This window comes from Panthera tigris, chromosome C2, assembly GCF_018350195.1.
Source record: "Panthera tigris isolate Pti1 chromosome C2, P.tigris_Pti1_mat1.1, whole genome shotgun sequence".
Classification (NCBI taxonomy): Eukaryota; Metazoa; Chordata; class Mammalia; order Carnivora; family Felidae; genus Panthera; species Panthera tigris.
Genome location: NC_056668.1, coordinates 47,350,017 through 47,374,635, shown reverse-complemented (window position 1 = coordinate 47,374,635; position 24,619 = coordinate 47,350,017). Strand labels below are relative to the sequence as shown.

The 24,619-nt window shown below is 38.1% G+C and overlaps 1 protein-coding gene and 1 non-coding gene across 3 annotated transcripts in view; both read right to left on the bottom strand.

Moving 5' to 3' along the window:
• CMSS1 (cms1 ribosomal small subunit homolog) overlaps window positions 1–24,619 on the bottom strand; it is a 381,170-nt gene that overhangs the window by 158,938 nt on the left and 197,613 nt on the right. The gene's annotated exons all lie outside the window — the stretch shown is intronic.
• Window positions 2,190–2,262, bottom strand: TRNAK-CUU. Its single transcript has one exon. It is a non-coding gene; the product is annotated as a tRNA-Lys (tRNA).

The following is a 24,619-nucleotide window of genomic DNA, read 5'->3' as shown; positions in this document are numbered from 1 at the left end:
TTAGGATAAAATAAGGCAAATACACAAAAGATACACTGCCTAATCTCTCTATCGAGCCAGCTTTGGAAAGGAAAGAACCCAGTTTGGCTTTTCAGTAGGGGTGGAATGAGACCATAAAAGAAAGTTAATTCACACAGGATATAGGAGAAGTGGGTCTCAGGTTTTGTTTTTATGTTGGTTCTAGTCCTGTAACGTGGCTTCTCTCTTGTTGGGCTTTCAGTTTCCTTCATGTTTGAAAAAAAGGCTCCTTCACTGCCTTAACTGGATCACTGTTATAATACATGAAACCCTCCTGCCATCTCCGCCCTTACTCCACGTCCCAAATCAATCCAGGGCCAGTGCAAACGAGGGGAATGAGGATACTGGAAACTTTCCCATAGGACTTCAGGATGAAGTGTGAAACCCAGTTTTAACCTTTGGAGATGGGTCCCCAGTGTGACCACATATCTACTATAATAAATAATTCATCCTAGTCTCCACTGGAGAAATGGGGTACCTTAAGGCATATGAGACTGAATCACTTGTTTTCTGGAAATTCCCTATTATAAATATGACTGTTAAGCACATAGTTTAAAACTGTTTTTTTGTCTGGTACATTACCTTTTAAATTATAGCAGAAAAAAATAAGCTCTAAAATTGGACAATGGGTGGAGATGGGATGGACCAAGAGATAATTTTCAAAATACAGTAGTATGCAGAGATTTTCTATGCACACAGATATTACCAGTTGGCAAATAAGTTTCTTTCTTTCTTTCTTTCTTTTTTTAGAGAGAGAGAGACAGCCCATCAACATGGGAGAGGGGCAAGGGAAGAGAGAATCTTTTTTTTCTTTTTTTAAATTAATTGATTTATTTTGAGAGAGAGAATGACAGCACGAGTGAGCAAGGGAGAGGCAAAGAGACAGGGAAAGAGAGAGAATACCAAGAAGGCTCCATGCTTTCAGCACGGAGTCTGTCTTGGGGCTCAGTATCACAAACCAAACTGTGAGATCGTGACCTGAGCCAAAATTAAGAGTCAGATGCTTAACTGACTGAGCTACCCAGGTGCCACAAGAGAGAGAATCTTAAGCAGGTTCCATGTTCAGGCAGAGCCTGATGCAGGGCTTGATAGATCCAACAACCCTGGGATCATGACCTGAGCTGAAATTGAGAGTTGGACGCTTAACTGACTGAGCCATACCAGTATTGCAGCAAATACATGTCTAATTAGAGTTACTATCTCATGCATTTAATAATGTAATACTAACCTATAAATTCTCATTTCTCAGCTAACAATAGGCTATATATAATTGCACAGTAAAGAAATTTTATCATGGTTTACATTAAAAATAATTTAGCCCTTACTGGGTTGCAGATTAACCAAATACTTTTAACATTCCGAGTCCTTGCTGTATAGTAGGAAAGCTGACTGATTTCGATATCATGGATCTCCCTTTCACTATGTAGCTAATTTGTATTTGTGTGGTCATGGAAGACTAGTTATTGGGTTTCTGTCTAGTGTAGAAGGTTAAATTGCCTATGGGTACAATGATTACTCATCATTCCAAGAGGTGAACAGAGCTTGGAGTCTTGGCCTGCTTTTTGGTCATACTGAATTACTAATGCACCTTTGGAACAGGTGTTCTCAGAGGGAAAACAGGTTCTGAGAAAAGACTAGAGTGGATAACACATGCATGAATGAGAGTGAACAGTAATTTTTGTAAGTAGAGAGGACAAATAGCTGATTACAACTGTAATGAAAGGCATCCAAACTCATTAAAATTAGAGCTGGTAAAACCCTTAGAGAACTCTTGAGTACAAGTTTCCTTCATGGAAAATCAGCATGCATGTCAGGTAGCCATTGTACAGCTTTTGCCTGGTCACTCACTCATTTCTGGTGGCAGAGAGCTCCCTTCTTCACCCAGGCCAGCTTACTCCATTGTGGTACAACTCCAATGACTACAGTCAAAAAAATGCCCAAGAAAGTATGGAAAAGAATATTTAGCTAGAAAATAGGAGTTCCAAATCCCAACTCAGTCCTACATTAATTCTAGTTGTGTGACATTGAAAAAGTCTTTGGTATCCTCTGGGCTCAGTTTCCTCATCTGTAAAATAGGGTCTCTACGGTCCTTTCCAGTTCTGACTTTTCTTCTTCTCCTCCTCCTCCTCCTCCTCCTTTTTTTTAAAGATTTTATTTTTAAGTAATTTTCACACCCAACATGGGACTTGAACTCATAGCCCTGAGATCAAGAGTCTCATGCTCTCCCAACTGAGCCAGCCAGGTGTCCCTGAATTTCTCTACTTCTATAATTTCCACTTAATGCTACTGAAAATCAGTTGTGAGAAAGCTGCAAAGAGCTGTGAAGTTTTTCTTCTTACAAATTCTCACTTATGTCACAGTGTACTGCCTCTGAATGTTCCAGGACTTTCTAAACTTAGACCTAACACTTGGTCTTTACCTCAGCTTTCCAGATTACTTATAGCTTGATTATGTTGGGCTATTCATATATCAAATATTATCATGTCCCAGAATCTGCCTTTTTAGTCACCAGATGGCCAAGGTCAAGCTACAAAATCCCTCTAAGTGGCTCAGTTTGGATTACCCAATTCTGGGCAAATCTCAGTAATGTTTTACTGTTCTCGTATGCTGAACTAAAAAAGCCTTGCTCTATCTTCTACAGAATGTTAGTAAACTGCTCAACATTTGATTCCTTTTTATGATTAGAATACATAGGCCAGAATAAACCATGAGCTCAAGGACAAGTTACACCTATCATAAAAACTGCAATTAGTGTACCTTTGGTATAGTCTAAGTATATATAATTATTTTTTTAGAAGCAAATGCTGTACATTTCAATGTGATAGTAACTTGGCAAAGTTGCAAATGCAACAGTAAAATGAATGACCATTTAGCATTTAATGTATGTAACTAAAGTGGATACAATTAAAAAGACTGAATGTCCCTGGGGAACATTACTTTATTAAACAGTCCTCATAACCAAAATCTGTAGTGTTATGTAACTAAAACAAAACTTATTTCCTGTACAAATAAATACATTTAGTTATTTTATTAAGATATTTTAAAATAAACTTACATTTTAGTTTTAAATATGAAAATAAACTAGTTCTTTCCCAGTCATTTAAGCACCTCTAACCCCCCACTTTTTTTTAACAAAAGGAAGGCAGTCTGGGTGCTGAAATAACTGCTAACAAAAGACTGACTTGGTTGAAGAACATCCCCAGGATGTATATATGTCAGACTTGAGTAAAAAATTATATGAAAAAAATTACCACTACAAATAGTTCATAGTAATGATTCCTGAGTCTTCCATTGGATTTTAATAACATCCAAACTCCTTACCTTGGTCTGAAACATTTGGCCTTGTTTACCCCTCCAACGTCTTTTCCTACCACTTTCCCCCCTTTCTCACTACTCTAGTTTCACTTGCTCTTTTCCAAGGTGGACAGGTTTTTTCCACCTGAGTGTCTTTACATATGCTTTTCTCTCTCCTTGTATGCTCTTCCTCTTCCTCATTGCTTATCTAACTCTAAACCCTGTGTTGGGGAGAAAGCAAATCATACTGTTTAAATGTTTCCTACTTTTCAGAGGTTTAGAAGTTCGCTCAGGAGGCTGAACTAATTTAAATAACATTTTCCATATTCAAAACATCAATATACTGGAAAAACTGTGTTGTGGCATAAAACAATAAGCATACACTAAAGTTCAGCAGAGTGAAGTAGAAGGAGCCAGTGTGTAGGAGTGGAGTGGAAGAGTTCTTCAATGGTTTCCTGAGCAGGGCAGGTGTAATGATGCAGCCACGTGCTTGTCTCCAAGCTGCTAGGTACAGCTGGGGAGGTGCTTACTCTTCTTTTTGACCCTAGGTCAAAGAGGGTATAGGATGGATTTGGCCCATTGAAGAGTTCTGTTCAGTCCAAAAGTTGAAAAATTGTTTTTTTTTTTAATGATTTATTTATTAAGTATTTATTGAGCACCTACTATGTGTGAGGCACATTTCTAGATTCTAAGTATATACAGCAATGAAGAAATATACAAAAACATTTGGAACCTATATTATAATGTGGAAGATAGGTAGCAAACAAGAAAAATATGTAGCATATAAGATTTTGGTATGTGGTGAACAGAAAACAAAGTCGAGAAGGGCAGAGGAAGGGTAGTGTATGCATGTGTGTATGGCTACCAGCTTAGATAGTGTGGCTAAGGAAGGCCTCATGGAGAAGATGACATTTGAGCAAGGGGTTGAAGGGGGTGATTGGGTCTTAGAGATACCTGAGAAAGATCATTCCTAGCAAGGGAAGAGCAAAGGCAAGCGTCATGATGAAGAAATGAACAGGTGAATCCAAGGAACAGACAGGAGGCCACTGTGGCTGCAGAGATGAGGTCAGAGGGCCTTTATGGGACATTGGGAAGACTTTGGACTTTGCTGAGTGAGATGGGAAGCCTTTGGAGGGTTATGAAAAGAGGAGCAACACGAACTGGCTTATGCTTCAATAATATCCCTCTGACTGCAGGAGAGAAAGCATGGAAGGGAGACCAACTGGGAAGCTACTGCAGCAATCCTGGAGAGAGAGAACAGTGGTTTGGGCTATAGTAGCACAAAAGAGATCTGTAAAAAGTGATCAGATTCTGAATATATATGAATATATATGGAGGGTAGATCCAATAGGATTTCCAGATGGACTAGATGTAGGTTTTGAAAGGAAGAGATCAGTCAAGGGCAACTCCAAGGTTTATAGTTTCACGTGTAAGAAAGAAGTTGCTAACATTTAAAATCAGGAGACTTAATAACCGAGACTTCCAGCTTCTCCTAAAACACTAGAAGATATGGTCAAATGTATACTTGTATTTTTCACAAGACAAAAATCAGCTGGAGATGGGAAGCAGCTTCCCCCTGGAGATAGGACACTGGCCCTTTGGAGCGCTCTCCCTGCTGTCTTATACCTGGCCTTTTAGGTAGTAGACAGCTGTCTATCACTGCTGCCTGATTGCCATAGGGCAGCTTGAGTTTAAGACCCCTGCCCAAAGTTCTCTCATAAATTCACTGTCTTACAATACAACATAAACATACCCATAAATTCTGACTAAAGAAAGGAGGGTTTTGACAAAGTATTTGTTTCTAAACGAGTATAATAAGGGCACCTATTATTCTAGTTTTCCCCTCCATAGTGATTTGACAACAATCTGAGACAGAGGTCCACCCTCTGTCCTCCTTCTCAGTGAAAAGAGAAACCCTAGAAGAAAACCCCCTTCTGCATATTCTGACTTCATCAGGTCTAAATCCCACTCACTTGACAGTCTGTGTCCCCACTGCCCAGTAGTGACGTATGGCACCTGGACCATATCGAGTCCAGCACCATTTCTCTCTATACCCATGATCTGTAAACAAGGGTGCTCTGAGATCTAAGTCGGTACCAAGGGACACTGGCTCCAGGCTGGTGGTATCACCAGCAAGATTGGTGACTGGCAAATTACTTCTTTTCTCTGGGCTTCTGTTCCCCATCAACCAAGAATGGAATTGGACTATAGTAAGGTTTCTCCAGATCTAATGTGTGAACAATTACCTTGCTCTAGGTGGTTATTCAGCTTCACTTACATAAGGCTCATTGGCTTAGAATAAAGTGCTTGGTAATATTATCCCTGTAGAAGATCTGTTTCCCTTCAGCAAATAAAAATAATGTATACCCAAATATCTTTTCTGTTGTCTGTAAGGAGCTCAGTTAAATGCAATGTTCAATAATAACAAAACTTTTTACGTCAGGGATTTAAGTATAGCATTTCCCCCCTTCTTTCATATTCATCCTAATGGTTTTGATTTTATTTTTAACTGCCCAGTTGTAGGTGTATTTTGACTCTAAACAACATCAAATATTTTCTGAAAGGGGGTGAGGCAAGAGTTAAGCACTGGACGGATGGGGCAAGATAAGGAAAGTGATTAAAAAAATCTTTCCAACTTGATACTAGAAAAGTCAGCACATATGGTTTGTGAAAGAGATCATATAAATATAAACCTTACAGTGCTGCCTCAACCTAAAAGCGACTTTGTCTGAGGTCCACACCCTTTAACAATTTGTTTTTAGAGGGACAAAAGCAGCTATGAACAGTATGGGGCTGTGGATGGATAAGGAGGACAAGGCCTACTGAAAAATTCTTCCACGCAGCATCTCTCTTTCTTATTAATTATGGTCATTTAAAGACAAAAGTGATAGATTTCATAACCTACATTAACTCCTTCTAATAAAGAAGGATCAGTTTTTTTTTTGTTTTTTTTTTTAAATTTTTTTTTTCATCGTTTTTTATTTATTTTTGGGACAGAGAGAGACAGAGCATGAACGGGGGAGGGGCAGAGAGAGAGGGAGACACAGAATCGGAAACAGGCTCCAGGCTCCGAGCCATCAGCCCAGAGCCTGATGCGGGGCTCGAACTCACGGACCGCGAGATCGTGACCTGGCTGAAGTCGGACGCTCAACCGACTGCGCCATCCAGGCGCCCCAAGAAGGATCAGTTTTGATATCAAGAGGAATTTAAAGACAGACATGCGTTAATTAGTAACATAAAAACTATGGATAAAGTATCTCTATATATTTGCATTCATAAAGGGCCAGGGTATCAGTGCTCCTCTGGTACCATAGGAAAACTCTGGCTTGAGAGTGAGGACACCCAGCTTGGCTACCAACCGGTCTGACAACCTTGGGCAAGTCATGTAACCACCCTGGGTCTCATTTGCAAAATGAAGAAAATGATGAGAGTACAGATTCAGAAGTTCTCGTAACTGAGCTCCACCTACCCAATTCTGTCCTTTTGTTTAGCTCAGGACTGAGCCCACACATACTGAATCCTAGAGGCCAGAAGGCTATTCTCTAGTGTGCACCATGCACTTCTTCCAACTGCTTCAATTATGTTTGTTCCCAAACCTGTTTATGCCCGTTGGACTTGTTATTGTAATCATATAATTTAATCAAATACTATATAGAGTGATGAAATATGACAGTGAAAGGCAGGAGTTGTTTGCATGTAAAAACATTGAGCAGTTTGAGAAGAACTGATAAATGCAAAACCCTTAAAACAGCTATCAAGGCAGGTACAAGTTAGATAAAGTCTAAAAAGAATGGAAAATAAATTGTTGAAATCTAGAAAGATTCCTTCTAACGTCTTAATGCTACTTTAACAACGTTGAAAACCATAGAAAATGCAATCATTAAGGTATAATTAATGCAAGAAAAATGTTAGGAAATTATAATCAGCAGACCTATAATCAAAGAAAAGGCCTTGGCCCCACATCAAGGCTTCTACTGTAATGGGAGGGAAGTGAGAACCACAGTAAAATGTCACAGAGGCCCCATGCTCTTATTTAAAACCAGATGAAACAGGCAATGATGACACTGAAAGAACTTCCCAGGAAGAAGCTAGGGAAGGAGAGGGAAAGTGGAGGATGGGGTTAGGGTTGTGGGAAGGACAGGCAGACAGACACACAGATATCACTTTTGACAGTCTGGCTTGCCCCTGCCAGTCTATCAGCAGAAGGGAGAATGAATCCATTTCTGCGGAGGATTACAGGCTGGTCTCAAAGTTCCTAAGAGGTAAACGTTTCTTTAACTACTAGAGTTAGTAGTTAAACTCTGCCCCTGCCTCCTCAGAGTGTGTGTGTGTGTGTGTGTGTGTGTGTGTGTGTGTGTGTATGTGTGTGTGTGTGTATATATATGTATGTATACATATACATATATATACACACACACACACATACACACACACACACACATATACACATATATGTATTATATACACAATTGACAAATTGTTTAATGAGTAATAGTATATGTTGAATTTACCTGGGCAAAAGACATTGAAAATGAGAACACAGGATGCTCTGATTCTGTGAGAGTAAGACATACAAAGCATGAATAGTCCCAGGTAGAAATAATAGTTTTCAATGGCAAGACCAGGCCTGTAATTTTCTGCAGCACACCATGACATCATGGTTTATATGAGGCCAACTCCATAAATCAAGCTTTACCTAATTAAAGATTCTTCTGGAGATCTACATTATTAGAGCAAATAATTAAAACTGCCTAGGCAATAATACAAGCCAGATCTGTTTACAAAAGTGTTCTCCCTACCCCCAACTCTTTTAGTCTCACTACCACTTAAAGATCTTTCACATTTAGTAAATTATAGACTTAGAGCATTTCTTTTAGTCTGACTTCACTTTCAAGGAATTCTTCAATTAACTTTACGTTGCTTTAAGCTGTTCATCCAACGAGAAAACAATCTGTGGTTTCTGACTCCTTCGCGTGCCAATGGCTGCCATCCATGTTTGACTTTCAGACACACTGTCTCTTGAGAGCCAGGCTCTGTTTTCATAAAACCAGCCAGTTGTCATAGCATTTTGACAAGCACTATAGAAAACAAGGAACAATACTCCGTGGTGGCTAAACTGAATTACCACTGCAAGGGTGACACCGCACTGGGGCGTACATGACACCCACACCCAGCCGCCTGGCCTGAGCCAGAAGGTAACACATACTCCACTTTCATCTGTGACCTTTCCATTTTCAGGCACCATCTCTTCACCACCAATTCCTTTCTTTCCCCCTGCCCTCTTTTTCCCAAATGGCTAAAACACCCACAACTCGTGGAAAGGTGTGGCTACTCTTAACAACAGGCAAAAATGCCAGTGAAAATCTAGGAAGCCAGAGATTACACTGCCTTTGCAACGGTTACAGTGCATCTAGTATCAGATCTTCAGCCAAATACAGTGTAATGAAAAAGCATGAGCTCAGAGGTGGGACCTCAGTTCAAAACCGAACTTTCTCAGAATCTGGTGTAGCACCTCAGTTCTCTGCTTCTTCAGGCTCATGCACTGATTTCTGAAGAAGTGCAAATAATAACGGGGCAGTGGAAAATAACAATGAGAATTAATGGTGGAAATGAATGATGCGTTTGGATGAAAAATATTTTTAGATTTTCTATCTATTATCCCTGGGTCAGACAGAATGGAATTTCTCTCCCTTTCCTTTCACCTTTGCTTAGCCAGTTTCTGAGTGTCCCTCACCTAAGTCCATCCTGTGGAAGCACCTGTGAACTCAACAGAACAATAAACTGAGAATGATATTTTGAAGGCCTCTTGGATACTCAAGCCCCAATATAAAATGCATATGCAGGTTTTCAAAATTCATGCTTATTGCTATTCCTGTTATGGGTGTGCAACTGTTGAAAATACAGGCCTTTCCAAAGCAATGGAATGAACACTGGCAAAGCCATGGCATAAGCATGCAGGCAGAGCTAGGGGAACTAGAACGAATGCACAGGCTGGGTGAGCCCAAAGGCTGACAGTGGACTTGGCACTGGTTCAATATGGGCTGGCAATGAAAGGGGGACCAATGGAAGATCTGCTCTTAGAACAGAACTGTGCCTTGACTCCCCTCTTAATGCTGGTACTGCACCTGAATCAAAAGATCTATAGGATTCTTGAGAGATCCAAAGTTACTCTAATATCATTCTTTTCCCTTGATCTTCCTCTCTATTTTATTTAAAATACCTATATGGATTTGATTATATGCTTTGTTCCCAAGCTATTGCACATTTTATGTGGAAAAAGAAAATAGTATTACTATGTTTATCTTGTGTCTCCTCCCTTCTTCTCTCCCTTCCTTTTTCATTCTCTGTCTCAGACAGACAGACAGACAGACAGACAGACAGACAGACAGGCACATACACGGGTGTAGCATGCAGGCTATTCTTCCTTCTCCATTAAAAAGATCAGAATTTCATAAAGTATCGTTCTTTCTTTAAACTGCACATCACTGTTTACACCGACCTATCTTTATGTCTATTGTCAGACTTAAAAAAGACTAGCAACCAAGATACGTAATATAAAATTTACTAATTTCTTCAAAACATTGCTTTATGGAGGGCCATAATGGGGTCATAATGCTGATCTTGCTTCCAACTCAGAGCTCAAGACGGCTCTTCTCCTGCCTCTTTGTTCTCTCTGGGCCTTAGATTCTCTGAATAAAACAAAATGTTATAGAAATTTTCTCTCCAATGAGGCAGTTTTGAAATTCTGGGAGGAGTTCTTTCTCTCCTGAAGCTTTTTGCATAATCCTGTGTACTATTAGTTTATTTCTTGATGTATAGGTAGTAAAGATGCCTAAGTTGGAAGGAAACAAGGAACCAAGAAGAATATAGTTGAGGACACAAAAACTTAAGTTTCACTTCTTAGCAACTCCAAAGACTGAGCTTATTATGTATAATGAGAGTTCTGGAATGTGTCACCAGAAACGCAAGTGCTTTTAACAGTTTGTTTGATGCCCAGAATGGCAGTGACACTGAAATGACTATGTTCTCTAATTTTCTGGTGAGAATGGCAAGCTGGGGAATCCTGCATTAGGATTTGAGGTCTAGGCAATGAAGAAAGATCAAAATTATTCATTATTAAAAAAAAAAAGCCCTTTTTTAAAAAGGATTTTTTTAAAGTAATCTCCACATCCAGTGTAGACCTCGAACTCATGACCCTGAGATCAAGAGTCTTATGCTCTACTGACTAAGCCAGCCAGCCTGCCCTAAAACAGTTCTTAGTAATAAGTAAATAGCAACATGCTTACTGGCTTTGTAAACTTTAAATTAAATCATTAGAAATAAATGTTTTAAAAAACTTCAAGACTATTTGAAAACATATTATCAGTCATTATTAATTTTTAACCTGCTGTTCCTTCTGGTGAGAGTAGCATCAGTAAGGCTACCTTCCTGTCAATTTATAGCTCTGTCTTTTAGGCCTTGGCAAAAGATTGTACCCTATCTGTAGCCCTCAGAGAAGAACGGCCCAGAGCAATGCTGGATCTCATGTGATCTATTTCAGACCTTCAAAATACCTAGAACCTAACGAATTGATTGTTTCTAAGCTCATAGCATCTATCGTCTTTTGGAAGTTCAGTGATTACAGAGAGAATGCTTTGGTTTTCTAGCGTAAACTTGTACAGATTTTGAACTTGGGGAACTTACAGCTTCTGGCTGTAAACTTGTCTTCTACTAAGAAACCACAGCACTAGACCATAAGTGAGAGGATCCAGCTTTTAGGAAATCTGCAACTGATTTATTTGCAGAATAACAAAATGAATTGCAAAGAATGACATGAAATAGAAAATGGTGTGGGAGTAATAAAATATATGAAGATACAAAGGTTTTAAAAGATTGCAAGGAAATGAAGACATTAAATGCCACAAAATTTTAGAAAACAAAATTATAAGGTATATGATATGCCAGAAAAATTGTTGATTATAGTAAGGCTTTCCAGGGAGTAAAAAAACTTGCATGGCTAATTTCCTGAGTGATTACTGAATCAGAGATATTAATTAGAAAATAAAATTGCAGACCTGCCTGGGTGGCTCAGTTGGTTGGGCATCCGATTCTTGGTTTCAGCTCAGGTCATGATCTCATGGTTCATGGGGTTGGGCCCTGCATCGGGCTTTGCACTGACAGTGTGGAGCCTGTTTGGAATGCTCCCTCTCCCTCTCTCTCTCTGCCCCTCCCTCCTGCCCCCCCCCCCCCACTCACTATCTCAAATAAATAAGTTAAAAAAAAGAAAGAAAATAAAATTGCATATAATATATAGAGATTTCAAGTCAGTTTTCTTGTGTCACACTCCTCCTAACCTCAATCTCATGGTAGCCACTTCCTCTAAAAAACAAAGAACTACTGCAGCTTTCCAGAATTCTCTTCCATAAATTCCAGGTGAATAAAAAAAATTAAATGAAAATAAGCCATGAAGTTAGATGACAATATAAGGAAAATTCTTATTCCTTAATGTTGTGATAACAGCTTGAAGGAAAGATTATAGAGTGAATCACACTCTTAGGAAAAGATACATCAGCTTACATTTATATACAGTTTAAAGAGAGAAGACTTTTAAATAGAAAAGGGAAAGAGTCTTTTAAAAGACTCTTTTAAACGGAAAGAGTAATTAGCTATATTCAAGGATTCTAGAAATAATTTTAGAGAAAAAAAGATCTCATACTGTCTTTATAAGGAGACCAAAATACCACAATTTAACTTTTAATGGTAGATAACCCAAGGATTCTCGTTTCTTCATCAACTGACTCTTCAAAAAAGATGTCAGTGTACATGCTGCTGGTAATACAAAGTGCATACAGAGGAATTTCGTTCTTTGGTTGCTATGGTGCTTCCTCTTACTTTTATTTGGTAAGATGGATGCCAGGTAGATTTAGTACATAAATAGGACACAGGGTTGAAGAGGCTAAAAAGGTGTTGAAAGGTGTGAAAGGATGTGATGAGCTAACTAACAGTTGCTAATGGTGGTACAGGTATGATTAACATGGTCTTGGGAGGTGCTTAAAACCTCATCCAGCTTTACTGCTCTAACCAGTACCACAGCCTTGGACATCTTTGCTCATCTAACACATGAGTTCTTACAGCTCTGTACTGCATACACCCTGGGTCACACTTCCCTCCAGCACTGAATTCATTTTCAGCTAAATTGAAAATTAGAGCCATATAATTTAACAAATATTTTATAAATGCTAATTTTTAATGATAGACATTTTTAGGACACATCATTTGACAAAGGAGAATATCAAAATGAGCCTGCTATAGAAGTTTCTACTAAGAATTCTATGGTATATTTTCACAAACTGAATTTGAAAAATTAATAAAAATCCATTATAGGTCAAAATTAAACCAAATCTCAAGCAAATGTAAAATGGTTCATAAGAAAGCTATGGACTATAATTAGATGGAAAATTGCTGATTAGTATTTCAAGACAAAACTAACTCTCACTTGGTCATTGGATAACATAGACTGAGGTGTTACAAAATCTGAATCTGTTTCTAGAAGGATTATTAGAAGGACTAAAGAAGGACTATTAAGAAAAGGGATAAAGGAAATGTCTGCTTCATAAGTTTATAGCAACATTTCATGTATCTAAAATGTTAGAAGAATTCAAGAGATTTTAGAAATAAGCAAAAGGATAAAAATGACTCTTGAGCGGCCAAAATCTACAAATTTCACAGACTTCACATAAGAGCTTCCTAGTGTGCTCTTATTTGAATGTGTATCCATAAGGCTAGTTGTTTTAGTTTCCTGCTCACAGAAGAGGGAGAGGGAGGGTCAGCGGGACATACTCACAGGAGTTTGCCAGTCCTCACAGCTAGGAAATCAGAAAAACTATAAAAAGCTGACCCAAGAGTCCCAAAACACAGCAGTCAGCAGCTGTTTAGTACAGTGGTAAAGAGATGGTGAAGTATCCAAAAGGGCCTGAGAGGATCATCACATACAGGAGGTGCTAAATAAAAACTTGCTGAAAGGAAGTGAACTCAATGATGACCTGGGGTCATCAAAAAAGTTTAAATTATGATCAGCATGTTCTTTTTTTTTTTTTTTTTTTAATTTTTAAAAAAAAAATTTTTTTTCCCCAACGTTTTTTATTTACTTTTGGGACAGAGAGAGACAGAGCATGAACGGGGGAGGGGCAGAGAGAGAGGGAGACACAGAATCGGAAACAGGCTCCAGGCTCCGAGCCATCAGCCCAGAGCCTGACGCGGGGCTCGAACTCACGGACCGCGAGATTGTGACCTGGCTGAAGTCGGACGCTTAACCGACTGCGCCACCCAGGCGCCCCAATCAGCATGTTCTTTAAAAGAAAAGAAATGGAAATATTTTAGAACAATGTTCATCTAAAATAATATATATTTTTAAAGTTTTGGAGATTGTGACAGTATTAGGGGAAAAGCCTCCATGTATTGAGAAAATTTTATTGTCTAAAACCAACAGGGAGTCTGGGTGGTACAGTCTGTTAAGCGTCTGACTTTGGTTCAGGTCATGATCTCGCAGTTTTTGAGTTTCCGCTGTGTGTCGGGCTCCGCACTGGCAGTGCAAAACCTGCTTGGGATTCTCTCTCTCCCTCTTTCTCTGCCCTTCCCCTGCTCACGTGCTCTCTCTCTCTCTCTCAAAATAAATAAATAAACTTAAAAAAAAAAAAATAATCTTCCAAGATTCTACAGAGTGGAGGTTTTCCTACAGTACAAGTATCATCATAACTTATTTTTCTGAGTATATTTAAACTTTTAAACTTAATCATAAAGCGGAAGTATGATAAAACAATAGCTATATATGTATACTATGTATATATGTATACACACACACACATATATACATAATTTAAAGTAAAAGAAATTCTTCCAATACAGATTTTAACTCCATTAACTACAGGACATACTTCCTCCTCAAGTAATCATTTAAAAAAATTTTTTTTTAATGTTTTAATTTTATTTTTGAGAGAGAGAGAGACAGAGAGAGACAGAGTGCAAGTGGGGGAGGGGAAGAGAGAGAGGGAGACACAGAATTGGAAGCAGGCTACAGGCTCCGAGCTGTCAGCACAGAGCCCGACGGAGGGCTCGAACCCACTAATCATTAGATCATGACCTGAGCTGAAGTCGGAGGCTTAACCAACTGAGCCCGTCAGGCACCCCTCAAGTAATCATTTTTGCTTGCTATAGAATCAAAATAAAAATATTGTGTATTTAATTATATAATGTAACACAATTTAATAAAATTTGTTATAAGTATTAACACATTTTATCATATTGGTATAGTTTTAAAGTACATAAGGACTACACAATAGTTCTGTATAGACAAATAAACAAGACAAACAGACACACACAGACACAGACAGACAGACAGACACACACACACACACATTTCCTTCCTTCCTTTTCCCCCCTCCTTTCTTCCATACAGCTTTCTTATCAGGGGTTGGGGATAGCACAGAGGAAGAGCAGAACAGAATGATTAAGAATTCTTAATTTCACAGGGTCTAGAAAGAGAAATGGAAAGAAAATTAAAAATAATAAAATGAGAAAATTATAACCTTCTAAAGATGTCACTACTGTTGTTAGTTTTCCCTAAAGTGTATTCTGAATTAAGTTAGTTCAGCAAAGCTAAACTTGTTTCTTTGTGTAGGATACTTTAGAGCTTTTACCAGATTAATCTTCTTTGCACTGTGGTTCTTCAAAAGATTGCTATTTTTCTTCAACTTACTTGACTTTTGATAGTACATCTCCCAGAATTGGTGTTACACAAAACACAAGTTGGGAAACACTGATGGGCACCATAGCAGGGTTTTCAAAGGCTGTGACTCTCACTCTCATCCTTGTTCTGAGGACTGCACTCTAGGATACAGGGAGAACCTCTGATTTTGATTTTATAACTTACAAATGGTTATGACTCATGTCTTGTTGGGATCACAACTCAGGATGCCCACACACTAGACATTTAATACATATTTATGGACATGGACAGTACTAAAAAAGTATCACATTTGCCCTCATATCAGTGATTCCTGATCACCAGTGGGTAGTTTTCCATTAAAAAAAAAAAAACACATTGGTAGAAAGTGCAAAGTAGACTTCAAGATCAAAATAAATCTAACCAAAAAACAAATCTAAACTGAAGATGGCTGGGAGATGGCAGCGTAATAAAAAGATGAGTGAGTATAGGTGGCCGAAGGTGTTAGGGCTCTCACAGATTAAGAGAAAGAAAACTGGGCTATAAAACCTTGTTAGTTTATCTAGAAATATCAAAGGAAGTTATGATTTGGATAGAAACCTTAGAATGAAGAAAGGGACTTATCAGCCTGTTTTAATTTATTCCTTTATTATCATGTTATGTTCAAACAATTTCTGGGGTGTAATTAGTTGCCTTACATACAACTGATTAATAACAGAGTGGCACTAAAGGATATAAACAGCTCTAGCTCTCAAATCAGGTAGAAGAGGTCATCCACTTCAAATTAACAGGGCTGTTCTGGTGTGCAAGATAGTCTTTTTGGGGTAAACTTGGTTAGCATGAATCAGCTTAAAAAACAACTACTTTTCAGTACTTATGTTTGGGATATACACACATGCGCGCGCACGCACACAAACATTTGCACAACATCTCATTATTATGTATAATGCTCACATGTGGTTGAGATTTATACATTTGAGGGTGCCTCCCCTAATTAACCAGATACTAAATGAGTACCTACTATATACCAGGCAATATGGCAAAAGTGACAGCTACAAAAATGAGCAACAACAGACAGTCTCTAAATTCATGGGGCTTTCAGTCAGGTGGAGGCAAACAGAAGAGGACACTGAGGCACGGAGAATTTAAGAGCCATGTTTCTTTTCTGTATTGTCAGTCATAGCTATAATAACTTTTACCTCAATAACCACAGCATTCAGTTTCAAGCACCATGAGAATTCTAGAAGCAGTGAACCTGAGATTGAGATTATTAAAAAAAAAAAAATCATTCAACAGCTTAGAAGGAACTTATTTTAGAAAAGAAACAAAAAATATGGTCATTCCATTTTCTATTAAATTTAATTTCAGAGACTCTCTGCATACTTTATCTAATACAATTTACTGGCCTTGAAATGAAACTGCTGTTAGAATATGCTTAGTGGGTCCAGCAATCAGTCCATCACTGGTCTTAGTCTTGATACATACTCATTTTATAACTGAGGAAACCACATGTGTCTGCCTTTTCTGATGACAGTTTAGCTGAACTGAAGCTAAACTGAGTGTATGCAATACTTAATTTGGCATGGGTGGGAGGGTCTAAATTCTTCTGTAAGCATCAGAACTACCCTCAGTTTTTATAATATTAGGGAGGATTCTTAGTCTCATATGCTCCTACAATTTACCAAGTGACATGTGTTCAAGAAGTTCTTGATTTTCTCCAAAGTTATAAAATACAATACCAGAATGCTGGACTTCTCTTTGGATAGGCAATTTCTAGGGAAATACAAAAAAACATTTTGTTTGGTTTTGGTCTTTCAATGACATTAATGAGAGAGCTAGAGAGATTCTCAGGAAAGAAAGAAAAATCAGCATTGAAATTAACTTATTTTTATATAATTCATAAAATTTATAAAATTCATTTTATATAATTCATAGCAGAATTTACATCTACCAATTTCCTTCCTAGGAAGGAAGTAGGAAGGAAGGAAGTAAAGATATAAAAAAGTAGAATTTTTAGATATTTTATCCTTTTGGAATATAAAAACAGATGAAGGTGTCAGAAATCCTATCATGTTTATTTATTTTTAATTGTTTTTTTTGAATACTTTGAGTTAAAGGATACCATTCATCCCTTGCTTCTCACCAGCCACTGCCTTCACAAAGGTTTTTAAAAGAAATCAAATTTATGTACATGATGATTAATATGGGAATTATCAGAATCTCAGTATGAGAAAGTGTCCCTACAATATCATACATTGCCAAACACAAGGTAATTGTCATTAAAATGGGAGATTCTTCATTTAAAAATATCTCTAATATTAAAATATTCACACTCTCATTTAAAAAGTCATCTATCCATTCATTCACTCAGTCAGAAGCAGAATGCTTTACAGAGCAGAAGTTGTTTCTACCCACGTGCTCTTGGACTTATGGGGTGGGGCCTATTGTTGGGTAGATATGGGATAGCTTTCCGATCTATAAGGAACTTTGTTTCAGCCATAAACTTTCTGAGTAGAATGCCAATGTCATCCTATCACTATTTCATCCAATATCCAAGGACTGTCAGGCCTCTCAGTCAGCAACAATAAATGCCAATTTTCCAAGGTCTCAACAGGATTGGCAGCTATGAACACCAGGTATTTAGTTTAAACAAATAAGAAGGGGGAGAGGGAAGAGACAACGGAGTAGCAGAATCAAAGGAATATGGCATACAACTGGTTCTCTGGGTATTTTAAGCTATGTCTTTTTACCAAGTTAATCTCTAGAAGAAAACAAAATTTCCAGTCAAGAAACACTGGGAAAGGTATGATGCTGGGAGTAGAGTTTTCAGGCCCTACTCAATAGATCTACTCAATGGATCAATATGTGCCTGGTTCTATGGAGAAAGAAACATTCCCTGAAGGAAAACAAATTGCTAGGATTCATAATTCACCTACCTTTGCAGAAAGTGTACCAAATATAGACATTCTTCTTATTAGTGAAAAGATCCAGAACAACAGGGAAAAAGCCATCTGATGTTATGATGTGCCCTTTTGTCCCTCTTATTATACTCACTCTTAGAGGCTTCAATCTTCCCTTGTTACGGACTACAAACCCTGGTACCATCTCTGTGCCACAGAATCTTGGTTTCGTACTTCCAAAATTATGTATTTTGTTCCTATCTAATAACTGTGTTTAAAATGAACAAATACCTGAACACTTAAAACTACGATTCCAAAGAAACGCTCTCTGATGATTTAGAATGCTTTTCCCAAAATGGAGAGCAACCTTTTGAGGAATGTCAGGTTTTTGCCAAATATAACTGGAAAGCCAGTACTCTAAACTTATTCTTTGAAATAAGCCCAATCCTTTTTAAAATACAATTACATATACAGCAGTCTCTTCTTATCCACAGGGGATATGTTCCAAGACCCCCAATGGGTGTTTGAAATCGTTGATAGTACTGAACCTATATATACTGTTTTTTCCTAAACATATATACCCATCATAAAGTTTAATTTATAAATTAGGCACCGTAAGAGATTAACAATAATAACTAATAATAAAATAGAACAATTATAAAAATATATTATAATGAAAGTTATGTAATGTGGTCTCTTTTTCTCTCACAAAGTATCTTATCGTACTATACTCATCCTTCTTCTTGTGATGCTGTCAGATGAAAAAACGTCTATATGATGAGATGAAGTAAGGTGAATGATGTAGGCATGGTGATGTAGTGTTAGGCTACTCTTGCCTTTCTGAGGATATGTCAGAAGGAACTTCATCTGCTTTTGGACCTGTGGCTGACCACAGGTAACTGAAACCACAGAAAGGGAAATTGCAGCTAAGGGGGGACCGCTGTAATAACTCTTCTACTTCCTGAAATTCTAAAAGACTAAATTCACAAAAATAGATATGAAAAGGTAGGTTTCTTTTTTTCTTCTCTTAAAAGAGTGTTTATGTATTGTTTTAAGAGAGAGAGAGTACAGAGTGCGTGTGTGAGTAGGGGAGGGGCAGAGAGAGAGAGAGAGACAGAGAGAGAATCCCAAGTAGGCTCTGTGCTGTCCGTGCAGAGCCTGGAGTGGAGCTTGATTTTACAACTGTGAGATCATGACCTGCGCCGAAATCAAGAGTCAGATGCTCAACTGGCTGAGCCACCAAGGTGCTCCAGGTTTCTTCAATAATGTTTTTTTGACAGATAGATATATTTAGTTCTATGTCTTTTCTCTTGTTTCCCAGCCCTCTCTCTCTCTCTCTCTCTCTCTCTCTTTTGTGCATGCTCTTTGCCTTTTAGGTAGAGTATACTATGGAGGACAGTGTTGTGGGAAAATACAGATAGGGAAATCACAAAGATGAAAGTTTACATCATTTGATAAAAAAAAGTAATACTTTACCAAATGGAAAATTCCATCAAATGAAATGTCACCCCAGTGAGATAACTTACCTAAAAACAAGAGGTAGAAGTGAGAACCTGGTATCATGTTCAATTCTTGATATACTAGATTCCAGAAGACGTGACAAGTATCTTAACAACTGATGGGCTATCCAAAACAAACAGAAACTATACCAAGGCAGGAAACACCAATTCCTTCAGAAACGGTAATTAAGGTTAGAAAGGAAATGGCAAACAGGGAGCAAAAGCAATGGGGAAAGGAAGTGGTATTTACTTTCAAATCACTTGATTCTCATATATATTTTAACAGGCCAGTTTTGGAAAATGTAGACACATATGTGTATAAAGGCCGTAGGTAATCTGCGGCAGTATGTGCATATGCATACCACTTTCTCTCCCAAAACCTCTGGCTACTGTCTTAAAGAGACTGTCAAAGCTGCAAACTCTCAAATATCTTCACCTCCTATGACTCAAGAAAAAGGTGCCACTGTATCAAGTACTACTGTAATTTCCTCTGTTGATTTTCTTTCCTCCTTAACACTTAAATGTTTTGGCTGTTTGCTTTCCCCCCCACCCCCAAAGTGAACACTGATGTTCATGAAAGGTGCCAGATTAACAACCTGGAGAAAATACGAGCTTGCTCTATCAAGAGAAATGGCTCAGTGTAGTGGAGGTGATGAAAGTTTCTCCTATACTGTACTTGACTATATACCTTAGCTCTGACCCACGGTCACCCCAGCTCTCCAGTTTTCATGGTCCATTAATGCCTTTGACTGCTCAGGTTGCTAACATGGGCAAGCAAGCAATCTTGTTCCTGTTTTTAATGCTATCACTATTATTACTACTACTGTGAGCTCTAATTTCCTCAGAGAAATTATTTGGAAATTTTTACTAGCTGTTAGTTTGTTTCAGGATAACAAGAGAATAAACAACAGAAGATTCTTAAGTAATTTTTTTTTTTAATCCATTAATTTCTTTAAATAGGAGTAAAGTCTTGAGTAGTCAAGTTGAAACAGGCCTTGCTTAATTTAGTCCCTATACACAATCTGAATTCGCATTCAGGGACAGTCAAATATTTAATAGCCATTGGTCTTTCATTTTTCTTTTTGAGTATTCCATAAGCCAGTCAATTTTATTATTCATTAGCAACTATAGTAAAAGTTTGGTGGATGTTGAAGCTAAAACTATCATAAATGAGATCTGAAAATCACTGTCAGTCAAATGGACAAAAATATCTCTTTCTAGGTTTATGAAAGGTCTGAGCACTTTGTAATTATTATTTAAAACTTTTTTTAAACATTTATTTATTTTTGGCAGAGAGAGACAGAGTGCAAGTGGGGGAGAGGCAGAGAGAGAGGGAAACACAGAATCTGTAGCAGGCTCCAGGCTCTGAGCTGTCAGCATAGAGCCCAACGCAGGGCTTGAACTCACGAACCTTGCAATCATGACCTGAGCTGAAGTCAGATGCTTAACTGACTGAGCCACCCAGATGCCCCAGCACCTAGTAATTATTAATCATTAATTAATTGCTCCTATGCTCAGGGAACTATGAAATAATTTTGCTTCAACTAGTCAGATTCTCAACAAATATTTAATGTTGCCACTTCCTTTCTGTGCTATGCTACTTATAAGTGCCCAAGCAAGACAATAATCCTTTTCCCATCTAGAATTTGTAACACTAAGGGAAGCAATGCTAGCAAACACATGCTAAATATTAATGGAACAGTTAGGTAGACACTGAATGCTGCTGACTAACAGACTAATAATTACTTCGTAATCATTTGGAAGGATCACAGTATCAATCTCACAATTGTTCCCTGTCTTTGCCATTGTATTTCTTTTTGTCAAAGACAAAAGTCTCAGCAGCTAGAGTAAATTTCCATCTTGAAATGGCTGGCACTTCCTATAATTTCTAATCTCTAGAAGTGCTGGAGAATGAGAATTGCAGGGTACCAATGACTTCAGCGACACATGGTAACAATTACATGAAGGGTGCCCTGGCTGCATCTCATATGGAAATCTTGGAAAATTTTAGTTTGGGAACTTTGGCTGTTTTTTTCTTTGCCATGCATAGCCTTTATCAAGTGAATCCTTATGGTATTAAAACATTTGGCACTGGCTCAAGTCTATGCTATTGCTGGCAGGGGATCTAATTGGGAAGCAAGGGTGGAGTAGTTACCTTTATCAGGAAAGACCTTAACTTTATGGAAAGGCTCTTTCCTCCCCACGGCTTAAGCAGCTTTACTGAAAGACTTAAACCCAGACGTGAGAAGAGAGATTATCTTGAAGAGCAGCAACAATTTATTGTAATTATGTTAGTACAAAGATCAAGAAGGTGGAAAATATTATGCTAACTTAGTAGATGAGAAGGGCAACACCCTTTATATAGGTCCCATGGCCAGGCTGTGCTGGGGAAACCAACGCCAACCCCTAATCCCCAAGGAGATCTCAGTTTCCCAAACTGCAAGAAAATTGAGCCTCACTACTTAGAAAACTAATAATCCCATGCTATGCCGTAACCAATGAGTGGGAAGCCATAAGAATCTGCTCACCAACAGATACCAACAGACATTTGCCTCCACTCCCTCAGTGGCCAGCTCTTGCCAATTCCTTTTTATCACCAGATGACTAATATATCTTTTCCAATGATTCCTGTCAGTCCTATATTACAATTCATAACAGTGGCAGTCAGAGCAACAAGGCCCATTTTGCCTATACAACACTCTAGCTCCCATCAGTGGAGTATTCATTTGTCTGATTTAAAGCACTTTCAAGGTTGGCCTTGAATTGCAACTATAGCAATATCTGTATATGTTCTGGGCCAATTCTAGGCTTCCCTGTGCCTCAGCCACCCAACTCAAAGTATATTTTTTCCCCTAACTCCCTTCTTCATTGCATAATGGATTTCTTATTGATTTCTCCTAACTGGACTATTGTATCCTTTGTCATTTGGTTTCTCTCACTGCACTATCTTTTTATGGCAGGAGATGTATACGCATGGATCTATAGAATTTGATATTGCATACAAAATGGGTCAGTGAATGTGGCAAAAATAATTTTGTGGACATGTCACTGAGGCTCTGTTCTACATGGCGTTCTAATCAAACGAACATTTTAAACAGTAAGATATTTTGATCTCAGTAAATAAAAGATAAAAAGGCTAAATCTGAGAGATTCAACTCATTGACTCTCATGGTCATGAAGAGAAAATAGGAAAAGTAATACAGGCCTTTAGAGCAGAAAATGACCGGTGATTTCTCCTTTTCTTCGCATTTCAAACATGTGACAATAGGCTAATGAATGCCAAGGATACAAGAAACATGGCAAATAAGGGAAAATTATAGGCCACAAGATGATGTAAACCTCATATAAAAAACACCAGCTAAGGCACTAAGAAAGCCAGTAAATAAATATTGAAAGAATTATGAAGATGAATATGCTCAGATTTTGGATAAAGAGTACACAAAACAAGACCAAACAAAAATACTTAAAAAACCAGTTTTTTGGGGAGCCTAGGGTGGCTTAGTCGGTTAAGCATCTGGCTCTTGATTTCGGCTCAGGTCGTGATCTCGCAGCTTATGGGACTGAGTCCGAGCTCAGGACAGTGTGGAGTCAGCTTGGGATTCTCTCTCCCTGCCTCTCCCCTGCTCAGGTGTGCACAGTCTCTCTCTCAAAATAAATAAACATTTTTTAAAAACCAATTTTTTGGGGTTTTTTTAACCCTCACATAGATTAGAGAAGCTCAGTTTTAAGAGCTTGCAAAGGTTTAGTAATCCAACAGCTCGAGGCAACACATCATGGTCTACACCTATCAAGAATGCTTGCTTACTTTGGCTGACATGGTACAATTATTAATTTGGTTATCTGATTGAATAGAGTCAGGTACATTTGCTCTTAGCTTTAATTTCTTAACTTAAGCAGCAAACTCAAGGAGTCACTATGCTAAGGGCTGAGTGCATCCCAAGTTGGACTTTTCTTACAGGAAGAGAAGACATAAAATAAACAAGCTGGATTCTCATCATTCCAAAGCTGAGTTTTAATAATATAAAAAGAGTAAAACTAAAACGTCTGGAATTTGAATGATGGATTCCATGACTATGTAGAGAAAATATCTTTTTAAAAGGAGCCCTTAGAGTACAAAATTACAGATGATCACCTCATGAAAAGGGGTGAAAGGTGGGACTCAAATTTATCCCTCTGTGGGTACTAGTGATGATTATGGGGAAGGTGGAAAGGAGTGCGTTGACGAAACATACTCAAAAGAAGCACATAAAAGTTCATACCACGAAGAAATTTTGGGATTATTTAGGAAATGACTTACACAAAGAAAGCAATTCAAAGACAACAAAAATAAAATTTAAATAAGAGCCAGAGGACAGATGAGGGCTGGGGGAGAGATTAGTTTGGGTTAGTTTCTGAAGTTATTTCAACAGGGGCAGTGGAACTGGAGCCAGTCTCTCTTACTGCTCTTACCCCTTAATTTCCCAAATACACCTACATCCCACACAGTTGATAACTGCAACAAATGATTTCACCCAGAGAGCTATGGCTAAAGGCTTTCTGGTCTAAGGCGTTAGGCCTTTTCAGAACCCAGTAAATTTGTCTCCCTCTTTTCTGTAAAACTTCAACTCCACATCATATCAAATTGCTTTTCTCTTTTCTACTATTCTCCAGTCTAGTTCTGGCATATAAAGGTTGCAAAGCAGTAGTGGAGTGGGAATGCATGAGACACAGCTGGCCTGTGGCAAAGGGACTGTGAGTAGGAAGCAGCTGCATTTTGAGGCAAGTAGAACAAAGGATTAGGATCTTCAAAGCCAAGGAAAGCTTCTGTGTTCTTCCCTCCTTTTACCTCTTCCTCTTCTTGGCAAAGGAAAGAAATTTCATAAAACACACAGCCTTTCTGAATTCATAACAATTTCCTTTTTTTCATATTCAAAGGTGTTTATTACCTACTGCTAACAATTTGCATGTAACTTGTGTTTATATTTTTCTCCTAAGAGCTTCAAAGAGGTTCACAAATTTTCATTAAAACAAATATGCCTGGCCATATTTATATCAGTAAATTTAACTTTTCTAGGATTTGGTTTATTACACCATATACACATTTCCTAATCCAGTGGCTTTTAAATTTTATTTTATTTTATTTTGTTATTATTTTTAATATAATTTAATGTCAAACTGGCTTCCATACAACACTCAGTGCTCATCCCAACAATTTCAGGGGCGCGTGA